General features: G+C 38.0%; 1 long non-coding RNA gene across 2 annotated transcripts in view; it reads right to left on the reverse strand.

Annotated features, from left to right (window-relative positions):
* Positions 1 to 472: 472 nt before the first annotated feature.
* LOC149160950 (uncharacterized) overlaps positions 473 to 13,352 on the reverse strand; it is a 41,257-nt gene continuing 28,377 nt past the window's right edge. The window contains exons 2-3 of one of the 2 annotated variants that reach the window (XR_016261580.1): positions 777 to 854; positions 473 to 681 (exon numbers count right to left, since the gene is read on the reverse strand). This is a non-coding gene — a long non-coding RNA (uncharacterized LOC149160950). Of the gene's footprint in view, positions 682 to 772; positions 855 to 13,352 lie in introns of both variants that reach the window. The other variant, XR_016261579.1, reaches the window with a different exon arrangement.

Genomic DNA, 13,352 nt, shown 5'->3' on the forward strand with positions numbered 1-13,352 from the left:
CATTAAACCTCACTTTATAGAATTTTGATCCTCCTAAAGGAGGCACCACTCCCATGCATCAGTTTTGAAGGACGACACAATTAGACTAAGATCTGATCTAGAAGGGGTAATTTATGGGATACCTTTGTGTAAATAGTTGATGATTACAAGATCAAATAGTTGAAATAGTTGAAAGTAAGACATTAAGATACATAAAGAAACAAATACCAAAATTATGGGACACCTTTGTGTAAATAGTTGATGATTACAAGATCAAATAGTTGAAATAGTTGAAAGTAAGACATTAAGATACATAAAGAAACAAATACCAAAATTCATTCATTTATTCGTACATCCACAAAATATTTAATCTCAATAAATTTTATCACAAAAAATATGTTTACATAACATGAAACAAGGTCGTTCTAATTTTTTCCAATGGAAAAATCACAATTTTTTATTAAGATAATAAAAAGTTACACGTGCACATGCCATGAGGCATTCAACTTGTCAATAGAAAATGTGGTACTCAAAAAACTGAGCTCTAAATAAGCAAGTGCAATAATTTATTTTTCGGTCTCTTTCTATTTTTTAGGTATTTCGCAAGGACATCATCTTTCCCTTCAGATGTTATAAGCTTTGTATACCTTGCTCATGACCTAGTCATACGTCTATGCTGCTCCAAGGGGGGTAAAGCATCAACTACAATAATAAATAAATGTTAAATTTATATTCATATTTAATATTATTACAAGTGTTTTATTAATAAAAATATTAGTAGAGTGTTCATTACCTACTTTGGTAGTGGAGGGACGCATAGTACTTTCGGACATGGCCATATGTTCCTCGTCTTGTTTGTTCTCATCCTGTACATGCTATAGAGTAGAAACAAAAAATGTTAAAATTAATACACCATTTTCATTTAAATGTTTTTATTTGTAATCCCTACTACACTTTTTTATAACACATGAAATACCTCTAATACCGAGTTGAACATCAATTTCAAGAGGCACTCCACTCTCACTAGACTCATGTGTTGTATCTACATTGCTTGCCCACTTTATACAATCAAGTACATTACTTTATGGCCAATAATAATAATCATAATAGATTGTACAAGTAATCATTTATAAATGATCTTCGTTGCTTTTATTTACCTCAGTGTCAAGTTGGTTGTCGAAAGGCTGTGTACACCCCAAGCTTGTCATCTGTTCAATCACGACTTGATAGCCATTCTTGAAAGCAAGCTTGATGTATTCCTCTGTGGGAGCCCCTTTGAATTGTGACCCATGCAATTTTGCATGAGAACATGATTTTTTCTTCTTCTGTGAGATTAAATTAAAATTGTTAAGAATATATAATTTGGATGCAATTTTTTTTATATACTTACAATTTTTGTGGCTAGTTTTGAGTAACCACCTGGGCTAAAATGTTGTTGAACATGTTTATATATTCTAGCCGTCATAGCTTTGGACGTATCTAGGAGCCTATATTGAAAATACTGAAAAACTTAATTAGACGTCGCAATGATGATAAAGCATCATAATTACATTATTTAAAGTGCCTCGTACCTTCCTGGTCTGAGTGGTGTCTTCCCTACCTTTTCAAAGAACCTTCTTAGTTGCATCTGCCACAAGGGCTTTCCACTCCTTACCTGGTGTTGTAACCCTAGAGACAACCCCTCGCTGAGTAGAGGTCAGTGCCTAGGACATCTATATTGAAATATGATATATTTTATTTGTTTTCCCATTATGACATTTCAAAATAATGTTCCACGAGTATAGTTAAAGAAATTGTCCTGGGTAAAACACTTTTCAAGATGGCCTCACTGACAATGAAAATGATTCGAAGCTATGGAAGAGTGGTAGAAAGAAATGATAGAAAGTCCAAAAAAAAGGCTACTTACTACAAAATATTTTGCCTCAAACCTTAGTAGAAAATGTGAAATATTGAGAAATGAACTTATAGAAAAGACGAGCGCATATTAAGGTTATTTAGTTTAAAATTACAAGTACTGTAATTTCAATAAATCAGTATTATAAAAACAACCAGCAGCTTCATTACTCTTTTCCATAGTAGAAAGACAATAAATGACTTACAAAGAACAAGAACACATATCAGATTCAAAAAACTGATTGGAATCACCAAAAGCTTTATTCATTCTCCAAGAAATGATAGAAACATTACACATAAAATTATTCCTTTTGAAGTCAAAATTCGGAACCCCAAATGGTTCTTTCAACTTTCTTTTGTGGTTACATTACAATGGTGATAGTTATAAAACTATTAACTGTCACAAAACTACCAAACTACTTTTAAAACTACATTATCTCTACTCAATCCTTTTAAGGACTTGGATTTTATAAAATTGACAACAAAGTTGTGTAACCATTAGAAAATAAAATATTTTCAATATTTCATAAAATAAAGTCAGGTGGCTATTTTTCATGGGATGAATTGTGATTCTTGTGCAGGCTCGCTTGTAGAAGGTCCACATTTTGTTGCTATTGTTGTTGGAGACATCCATGCTCTGCATTATCTCCATACTATGAGATCTGAACTTGGACACTTAATAAACCTTGTATGAGACATTCTAAAATTGTTGATTCGGTTATAAGATAACTTTTCTGTAAAAATATTTTTAATCAAGCACAACAGCTGAAAGTCCTTGTGAAGGTAATTAACAATGGTTGACCTTTGAGAACTGTTGTCTTCTCATGAGAAGAGTCAATCTTTCTTTTATCTTCCACCAACAAAGTCTCATAAGTCTCCCATGGAAGCAAATTTCCTTGTTGGTCCTAGCAGGAGGGCAATCCTGCCCTCATCCTCTTAACAAAATTTGTGTTAAATTTTAGAATAGATTCTTTAATATCACCAAGCTTAGCTTCTGTTGTTTTCATGTACAATTTTTTCTGCACCATCTTATTAATTTCTAGCACCAAATCTATTTCGTCTTCCACTTGCATAGTTATTTATTTTTTGTTAAGCTTGGTAGGTCCTCATTTTTCTATTAATTTTAATTAGCAAGTTACAACTAGTTTTGAGATTTGTTAGGTGGCCTCAACTTGCCCTGCGGGAAACCAAGTCTGTTGGCCACCTAACAACACGGTAATCCATCCAAAAATGAAACATTTTGAGTATTTCTATCCAAGCTACATATGACTGTATGTCCATATCTATCCCTCTATCTACCTGCCAACTAACATAACTGTAATTACAATTAAAAGTAAATGTTATCCGCATAAAAAACTATTAAACAAGAGACATTGTTTCACTAATCTGCTTCTTCTACCGAGGCAGAATCAACTGGAGCTGGGTCTTTTGCATTCGACCCCGAGAGTTCATCTGCTGGCAATATGCATGGAAAATGATTTTCGATTCGCTGGAGGCACCCATCTTGCTTCTGCATCTAAAACATGAGTTTCTGAAATTCCTTTTTGTAATCTGGGAATGTCTGCACTGCAGAAACCATATTCAGAGCCATTTGTTCCAGGGCCTTGCCCAGGATTCCCTTCATCGACCAATAGAGGAAAATAGCGTGCTTGAATTGGGTCACTCGTCTGCAGGTGTGGCCGGGATCTGGCACTAAGACCCGCCAGTCATCGGCTTCGATCTCCATAGAACCTACCTGCCGATTTAGGTCGGCCTCCCACTTCTCTATCAACTGTCGGATTTCCTCATCTATGCCTTCATGATAGGCTTTCACTGCTTCATTGATAATATTCACCGTTAGTTTGCGACCTCTCGGCTTGCCCCCCAGATTGCTAGGTTCCCCTTCCTCTTGCTTACCCTTGTTTTTCCAACCTTTGCCTCGGCTTCGCGAGGCTGGGTTGCAAGAGCTTGGTGCTGCATGAACCATCTTGTCCCACCTCCTGCAATGTGTTCTATGGCGGTGGATGCCCTTCGGAGGAGTGAGCCACCAAATTTCAGAATGCCCTAGACTCGTTCCGAATGGATTACCTATACAAAGATCACCCAACATACATAAAACCTGAAAGAACTTCTCACCATCCATTCGAGGTTCATTACAAATTTTAATACAATTTCCAAAAACGACACAAGCCAATTCAGACTCAGGATTGCAATTTCCAGGCGCCTGGCCCCATACATTGCTCCTCGCATGAGTGCGACTTGAGGGATTAACCTCCCCATGCTGACAAGAGGTTGTCGCCACTACTATGTCCCCCTGCACCTAATTACCCTACTCTCCCTCAGCCCCATTTCCCTCAGACTTCCAACACCTATCGTGTAGAGGTTTTGTTCTAACTACCCAATTCTTTGTCGGGTCAACCTCGCTCAGTTGCACAGCCGAGGCCATCGTTTTACCGAGCCAGTTCATCTTTATGCTTACGGGAGCTCGCCCGTTCCCCCTGGCATCAACCTCTACCCAAGGCCATTCAACCAAAAGTCCAACGGGTCTCATGCATGCAATTACCTCACCCTGCCTACCCTCCGAGCTTTCAAGCTAAGTTGCCGAAAATGGCTGCCTGAACACCCAAAACGCCGTTTTCCGTTTTGGATACGTATGCACAATAGAAACGGAAAAAAAGTGCGAGAAAAACGTTTTGGGTGCTTTTTTTTGATTCAGAAACTTACTGTTTTTTTCCTAGCCGTTTTTCAGGCGTTTTGCTGAAAAAACCCTCCCGTTTTTAAAAAAAAATACATTTCAGCAAATCGTGATACGTTTTTGCAAAATTTCAAAACGTTTTTGGTAGCTCATACCTTGCCCACCGGGAACATCACGATTCACTTCAGATTCTATGAATTTAACTTTTAACTTGTTAAGTTTTAACTTTACAGGCCACGGTTTACAATTTCATTTTACCCTAACCTAAACGACAAGAGTGCTAAGGGGTTCACTGCTGCCGCTGAGAGGTTCACTGCTTGCTGACAGAGGTTCACTGTCGACTCTCCATTGTCTAGACTCCAGTGCCATCACTGCGGACGTCGGAGAGACATAGCTGCACATTGTAGCGTTCTAACTTCTAATTCCTGAACCGTTGAAACTTGAACGACGTCCGCTGCCGACATCGTTGGTCCTGGACTCCTGGTATTTACCGTTGCGTTATCATTTTGTTAAACTTTAGTTTTTTATGTTAGTTGTTCAGAGCCCTAGCAGGAAGCCAGAACAATTGCATAAATAATGGTATTATTGCCATAGAGAAATGGCTACAATTAGCTCTATAGTTAACTGGGTGCGTTAACAACAAATACAAAAAGTTAAAATGGGATCTGTTGCCATCCTAACATACATGCAATCAGTTGCTTCCTTCATTACATCACCAGTAATGAAGTGCACCAGCCCTCCAATGCTACTCTAAGAAAATCCTGTTATTCAGAAACCCTAAACAGTGCATATGAACTTTTTCTAGCGGAGATAGAGAAGATTAAGGGAAGGGAAAATTTTGGAGTTAAACCTGGAGTGCTAGAGTCCCTTTGGACTTATTCTAGAAACCTGGCCATCAATTTGAGTTATAGGATTGCACATTTGGTAGTGCATTTCTGGCTGGGACTTGAAGATGTCGGCAATTTTTCTGCACAATGGTTTGGCCATGCTGACCCTGCAATAATCCTGATGATTTCAGATGGTAGCGGCTTATGGCCATGGAGGTAATATGGGTTCTCCTGTGCACACTAGTCATGACTTAGGACTAACTCTCTTTTGTGCCCCACATGTGCTAGTGATTTGTTTGGGCCTTGGTTTTAGCTCTTTAGTAAGTCAGTTAGGCTTTCTCTATTTAGTGTTTGGTTTGAACAGTGAACTTTGAACTTTGGCCTTGGAACAGTGTTTGGTTTTGCATGGATAATCTATTTATTTATGTTAGCACACTAGCTGTGGTGTCGGAGTTTTCACTTTGCCATGGACTTTGGTCTGAAAGTTAAAAGTACACAATGCACTGGCTGGCATCTCTTTTCATCAGGTGGCACCAAATGCTGAGCTGCTTCTAGAAGCTTCTTCCGACCTAAACCCCTTTCAGACTTATTGGAGGTTGAATTTGGTTCAATTCTGTTTTGTTAAACGTTCCATAGTACCATACCTCTCTCCATATCTACTAGTCTCCAGATGAGACGCCAAATCAAATCAAGCAGGTTCAGGAAACTACAAAATACGAAGGCAATGTTATCAGCAATGGCAGTAAAAGTTAAAACATGTTATTAAGCAATGTCTTTAACCATGAATGAAAAGGCTAGAAACCCACATGGAAACAAAGAATTAAGATATAAACCCAGTGAAAAGGATGGGCAAGTTGGTTAGGCATAGGTTCTAAACTTGCAAACTTTGTATTAGAAAAGTACAAGGGTCTTACATTTTATGTTTTCAAAAAAGAATACTATTCTAAGCACTTGTTGAAGTTTAATTTTTAAATCTGTTTCAAACTTTCATGCAGAACAAATCACAGTTAGTCAAAGCAAATTTAACCACCCTTTATTGAATAGCTATCTGATCAGGGTCAATTGAAGAATGTGTCACAATATAACAAAGTATGAACCAGCATTGGAATTCAAATGTCCAGGACAAGCATCAGCTTCATTCTGATTGTTTGCATGCTTTAAATGTTAGTCAACTTAGGTGCCTGTTTGATTTGTTTGAATCCATTCCAAAACCGATTGTCATGGGAAAGTTCTGCCCTGTTATCATGACTCAGTTATCGTCACTGTTTGATGCAACTATCATGGAACCTTGATCCAGTGCCTTTCTTCTTTTTTAACATGATTGAGATCAGAATCTTTGTCTGCTAGTTCCTCCTAGGGAAAGTGACTATGACTGTTGCATTGCCTCTAGAGTCATCACGATTTATAACTTTTCAGTTGTTAGAATGGCATAAAAAATCAGAATCACTGCATTCAAGACTTAGAAATTGCAAACTGTTTATCACAGATTTCACTCATTTTTGTAGTTATTGGAATAATAACTAATAATGATGGAACAGAGTAAAGAGAAAGGCATATAAATAAATGATGAGATAATTTTATTAACATCCAGAAATGACCAAATAATTTTTTTTAAATACATATCTGATATTTGTCAATTTTCTTTTTTCAGTTTCATTTACATCATCATCATTCATGGCAACTTCAAGTTCAGCCATTCATGAGGCAGAGGAAGTGGCACATGAAATTGAATCAACCCATAAAGTTGATCCAAAGTCACCACTTTGGAAATATGTAACTACTGTTGGGAAGATCCAAGGAGGTGGATCATTGGCATGGGTTTGCAGTGAGTGTAAAAAGGAGTTTAAGGGGTCATACACATGGGTTAAAGCACATTTTCTTGCGTTAAGAAACAATGGGGTTCGAATATGTAGTGGCCCACCTAAAGAGAATGGGACAGATGGAAATGGTTTAAACAAGGTAAAACTTGCAAAATATCAGAGAGAACAAGACGAGGCAGATGCTAAAGCAAATGAAGCAAATCCTGTCTCCCATTTTAAACACCCAACAAGGTTGGGACCATCTTCATCAAAGCCTCCACTTCATTCTCATGGAATTGTTGGTTCAAAGCGGTCAAATTTGGGACCGCTTGAGAAGAGTTTTAATAATGATGCTCGAGAGATAGTATATGCAGCTGTAGCCCAATGCATTTATGCAAATGGCCTTCCCTTTAACCTTGTGCGATCTCCTTACTGGGCAAAGATGGTAAAAAGTTTGAATGAAGCCCCAAGAGGGTACAAGAGCCCTGGATATGAGAAGATATGCACCACATTGTTGAGTGCTCAAAAGTTAGATTTGGAGGCTAAATTAGCCCCCATTCATGATTCATGGCTCATTTCAGGGGTGTCCATCATTTCTGATGGATGGAAAGATCAAAGAAATAGGCCTTTGATCAATGTGATTGCTCAGAGCCCACATGGGGCAATTTTTTTGAAGGCAGTGGATTGTGAGGGGCAGATGAAAGATTCTCAATTCATTGCTAACATCTTGATTGAGGCAATTGAATTGGTGGGGCTTGAAAATGTTGTCCATGTAATAACTGACAATGCAACGGTGTGTAGAGCAGCAAGCCTAATTATTGAAGGAAAATGTCAACACATTTTTTGGACCCCTTGTGCTGTACATTCATTGAACCTCATGTTGAGCAAGTTGGGGAAGCAAATTGAGTGGATTCGAGTTATTTTTGAAGAGGCAAAAGAAATTCAAGCCTTTATCACAAACCACCACATGTCTCAAGGCATCTACAGGGAATTTGCTAAGTTGGAGCTCCTTAAGGTACCTATACTTTAGCGTTTAAAGTTCATTAAATCTTTCGTAAATTCTAATTTCTGACTCTAAATTCAAATATCTAAATTGGATTTTGAAATGTCATGATTCATGAATCATAATAGGTTATTCAATCAAATTATGAATTTTCAAATTGATTTAAATTTGAAACATTGGCAATTTGACACCTGCAGGTTGCCGAGACTCGATTTGCTTCTCACATCATAGTCTTAACAAGGCTCATGCAAGTGAAAGATGCATTACAATCAATGGTATGCAGTTCTCTTTGGAATCAATGGAAGCAATCCCAATCTGATAGAGCACAAGCAATGAAATGGTTGGTTGTTGACGATGAATGGTGGGATAGGGTAGAGTACCTCTCGGCATTTACTAAGCCAATTGTGGATTTGCTCCGTATGTTTGACACAGATATGCCTAATCTGGGAGAGGTGTATGAGGGCATTGATTCCATGATAGAGAAGATAAGGTTGGTTATAAATGCCAAGGAGAATGACCTAGATGAAATATTTTATAGAGAAGTAAAAGATATATTGACCAAAAGGTGGAACAAGATGACCACCCCATTGCACCTTTTAGCCTATGAAGTGAATCCAAAATATTATGCTGCAGAGTTGCTACGTGATCCAGAAAGAAGCGCACCAAACAAAGACTCAGAAGTTGCAGAAGGATTTAAAAATGCTTTTAGAAAGCTTTTTGTAGATCCTGAAATTGGGCTTCGGATTTGTGCACAGTTTTCTCATTTTGTGGGATCAGAGGGTTGGGGTTGTGATATTGAGTGTATGCGGGACAAGAGCAAATTAAGTCCAATTGAGTGGTGGAACTTCTATGGTGGGGCACTTCCACATATCCAAAAATTGGCCATCAAGATCTTGTCACAGGTTGCTAGTTCTTCTTCAGCAGAAAGGAACTGGAGTACATACGGCTTCATCCATTCAGTGAGGCGAAACAGATTAGGCTTTAAGAAGGCTGAGGAACTAGTGTATGTTCATTCAAACCTTCGCCTTCTATCACACAGGAGAGATGAATACAAATTTGGGCCCACCAAATTATGGGACGTGGAACCAGAGTTGCCTGACTTGGATATGACATTGAATGCCATGTCTCATATGAATTTGTTTGATTCGAAGTCACCAATAGGTGGATCTTCAAGTGGACATGGCAGCAATGTTCCCAGTGCCACTTCTAGAGAGGATGTGGAAGTGGATCATTATAGTGGCCTGAATGAAGACATATTTGATGATATGTAAATGTAATTTATGATGGTGTTTTAACTTTTAAACTTTTGAACAACCATATGAATTATGAGTAATGATAGTAGACTGCAAGTCATAGTTCATTTTTTACTTTGTACTATGTAGTAATTTGTATGCATTATTAATTTTGGTGATGATGGTGTTCGTGTAACTTGTCATGTTGATAACTTGATGTTTGAAATTTGAAACAAAAACTTGATGATATGTTGAAACTTGAAACTTGAATCATGAATGTTATAATAATCGTTAATGATGATGGCAATGTTGAATGTTTATGGCATATGTTGAATTGATGATGATGAATCATGATAGATCATAGATGATAATCTAGATTCTGAAATATGAATGGTAATATGAATTTTTTATTTTTAATATATATATATATATATATATATATATATATATATATATATATATATATTAAGTGTCGTTTCCTGCCGTATCGTATCCAGATTTTTTGAAAATTTTCCGTATCTGTTTCAAACCCTGTACCTGTATCCGTTCCCGTATCCGTTTTTTGGTAACTTAGCTTTCAAGGTTAGGAAGATCCCCCAGCAGGACAACCATATGCCAAATAGTAGGGAAATGGTGGTGCCTCCAGGCCAATTTCCAATGCAGACCCCCTGACTCGATGCAAAACTAGACAGTACAGGACTTGAACTCACAGATCCCTACTAAATGATGCCCTGCCGGTCCATACCATAAATCCCGTAAACTTCTAGCATTGCGAACATGGAGATGGGGCAGACTACATACCAATTCACCCTCATAGTGGCTGGTTGAGTGCATCCTTGGTCCGTCTGCCCATCGTTGCTTCGATCTCCTTGCAGACTCCAAGTATCTACCCACAGGCAGTCCTTCAACACCTCACAACGATAATGGAGATGAATACACCTCCTGCCGCCACCCTCATGCATATTACTTCTCCAGCTACCCGACGTGACCCTGCCAACCTTGCCATGCATGTGGAAGGTGGTGGGTTGAACTTTCGAGGCCTTCACCATTAAATCTGTTGATTGCGTCGAGATCCTCGTACACAACCTAATCAGGGGCACTTGCATAGTTCTTAATTCCTAAGATGATTTGGAATCAAGAAAATCGATCATCCTCTTTGCTAGTTGAGCATGTTGTTGGTTTTCCTCTTTATGAGAAGCAATTATGCTTCCCACATCCCTGACAATCATCTTATCCTCTAGTATTATCAACATATAGTCCCAGATAGCTTTTGCTTACTGAATGATATCATTCCAGATTATCTCTCTGGCCTGTATGAGTGACATATTTCCCTTTACTTTTTCTCTTAACTCCTTGATTTCATTACATGTTTTCTGATAATCCTTTTGATATTTTGATGTAGTTTCCTTTGCCACAGTCAGTTGTCTTTATTTAATCTTTAAGAGTTATTTTGTGTCATCCAGGTTCTTTTGCATTTTCTTCATTTCGTCTTCTCAAATTTTTAATTCAGTCATAACCTTGGTTAATTTATCAATTGGATCCTCTAAATCAGGCTGTACTAGAATGGTGCAGACATGAGTATCTGGCTTCTGATGTAAGCTAGTATTCATTTCTTTCAAGGAATCCACTTCATTGTTTCTTTCCAGTAGCTCTCTGGTTAAAATCTCCTTTTCCTTCTCCACTTGGGCTACCTCTGGGGCCATGACATGTTCTACAATAGGCAACTTCAACTTCTTTCTAAGCACTTGGATTTCTGACTCTGCCCCTTGTAAGAGTTTTTGTACAAAAAACCTATCTTCTGGATTGGCACCAATTTTGATAGTTAATTTCTTCAACTCTTCATTCTAAGTAAACAAAGTTGTGGAGTTTGCCTTTTCTAATTTTAACTGATTTATAACTTTCCCTAATAAGGCTTCTGTTGTATTCACTGCTAAGGATTCTTTACTCAAATCACTATAAATCAATTCTCCAGTTTGCCTATGCAAGTTGATTTTATCAAGCAATGGAATCTCCCTTGCATCCACAATTAGATTTATAGTTTTGAAACCTGTTGATGAAGAAACAGTTAAAGCAGAGGAGTGAGAAAAAGAAAATTTCAGTTGATTTCTTTCTAAATCCATGGTTGATACCAATCTGGTATGATACTCTAAAATTGATTAAGCTTCAAGTTGGGAAACAACATTTTCTTTAATTTTCTTGTTCTTTCTTCAATTTGGCCATACAACTCCTTTAAAACTGAAACAAAACTTTGTGAAGATTCTTCAGGAACGAGGGAAGAAGGTGTGCATGTCACTTCTCCCAATTGCAATCGAAAACTAGATGCAGTAGAGGAACTTCCAACTAGAGGTTCAGACTCCTTCTCCTTTTCATGCAATCTTAGCTTCTTAGAGTAGTGACTCATTTCATCATCTAGATCAATTATCTCTTCAATTCCTCTTTTCAAGCCTTTATCAATAGGATGGGGAATCTCAATCTCCATTCCCCTTTCAGCTTCAAACTTACCACCATTAGCTAGCTTCTCAATTTCTGGTCTAAATTCATGTGTATATGGAGCATAAGAATTCTCTACCCTTCTTTTGGAAATAAAATGGCGAGAATCATAAGGCCATTTATCCCCTTGTTGTAATTGCTTGTTTTGAAGTATTTTCTCCACTTCCTCGTGGCCTGTCTATTATTAACAATAAAAGGTCCCACAGTTTTGGGCAACTTGAATAAATGTCCCTTTTTTGTTGGTGCAATATGAACTTGGTCTACATTTAGACTTTTTCTAATGAATTCCAAAGCAAAGGGTCTTATTGGTACAAAAGAGGGAAGCCTATAAGGGGAAACCTCTGCTCCATATAATTTGATCTCAACATAATCTTCAAACTGAAACCAATCTCCTACTTTGACATCCTTGCTAAGTTGTAAGAAAGATTGAGCTTGTGGAAAAAGGCATGGTGGAACAAAACTATTTATAATGGAATAAATAACTGACATGAAAGAGGCAATGAAATATACAAAACCTTCATGATTAGAGTGACTTTTGACAATATCAGTCCAATTTACTACTAAATGCTTCTTTTTGTGTGGATCCATTATGTTTAGGCCTATTAACCACCATTTTGTGGGTAATATCCCTAGGAGAATTGTTTTTCTCCAAGATGGTCCTCAACCGGTAGCCAATAGCCCCTTGTAGCCACCAACTAGCTCATTATGCCACTTCTTCGCCACCTGAGCCAACCATGTGGTCCCTCGCCCATCTGCCATGATCGTATGTTTGAAAGTGGGCCTCCCAAACCTAAAGGTATGCCTTGTCATATGGAAATTGAGTATTATAATTTGCTTATAATGGACACTTCTCGACATGGATTAATGGGGGGATTCGGTGGAAATAATGAGCTAGGTTTGTGCTCTTGTCCCCTAGACCCCTTTTAGGTATTAACCTTGGATTCTAGTCTTGTGGGGTCTCTTTCACTAACCATTTGCATCTAGGTATGGTATTTAATGGGAAACCCCAATTTTGGTTACATGCCCCTGTTCAATTATCCGCTTATATTACCCTGTTTCCATTCATTATTACCCCATTCATCATTTCTCCCACCTAGGTCCACATTCCCCCATTGGGTCCACATAGGGTTAACATGCCCCTTCCCCTTACCCACACCTTAGGTCATGGCTTGGAATGAAGCCTGGAGGTTGATGCAACTAAAAAGAAAGATAAAAGCATATATGACCACATTCAACAGGAAAATATACCACAAAATGGAAAAGATGGCCATGACAAACACATTTAGCACGTGGGAAAAAGTGAATACATGAGCTCTACCCCATCGTCATGGCCATCACCCTGGTTCCTACAATTTCTATGAGCCTCCTTCATCATATATGAACCCATGATTGTCCAAACCCTTGGTAGGCAATGAACTGTCCCACCTTAAAAGGGGGATATAGACTGCTATATCT

Source organism: Pinus tabuliformis, chromosome 5_2 (assembly GCF_031772625.1).
Source record: "Pinus tabuliformis cultivar Carrire ecotype Pingquan chromosome 5_2, CPIR1, whole genome shotgun sequence".
NCBI classification, from domain to species: Eukaryota; Viridiplantae; Streptophyta; class Pinopsida; order Pinales; family Pinaceae; genus Pinus; species Pinus tabuliformis.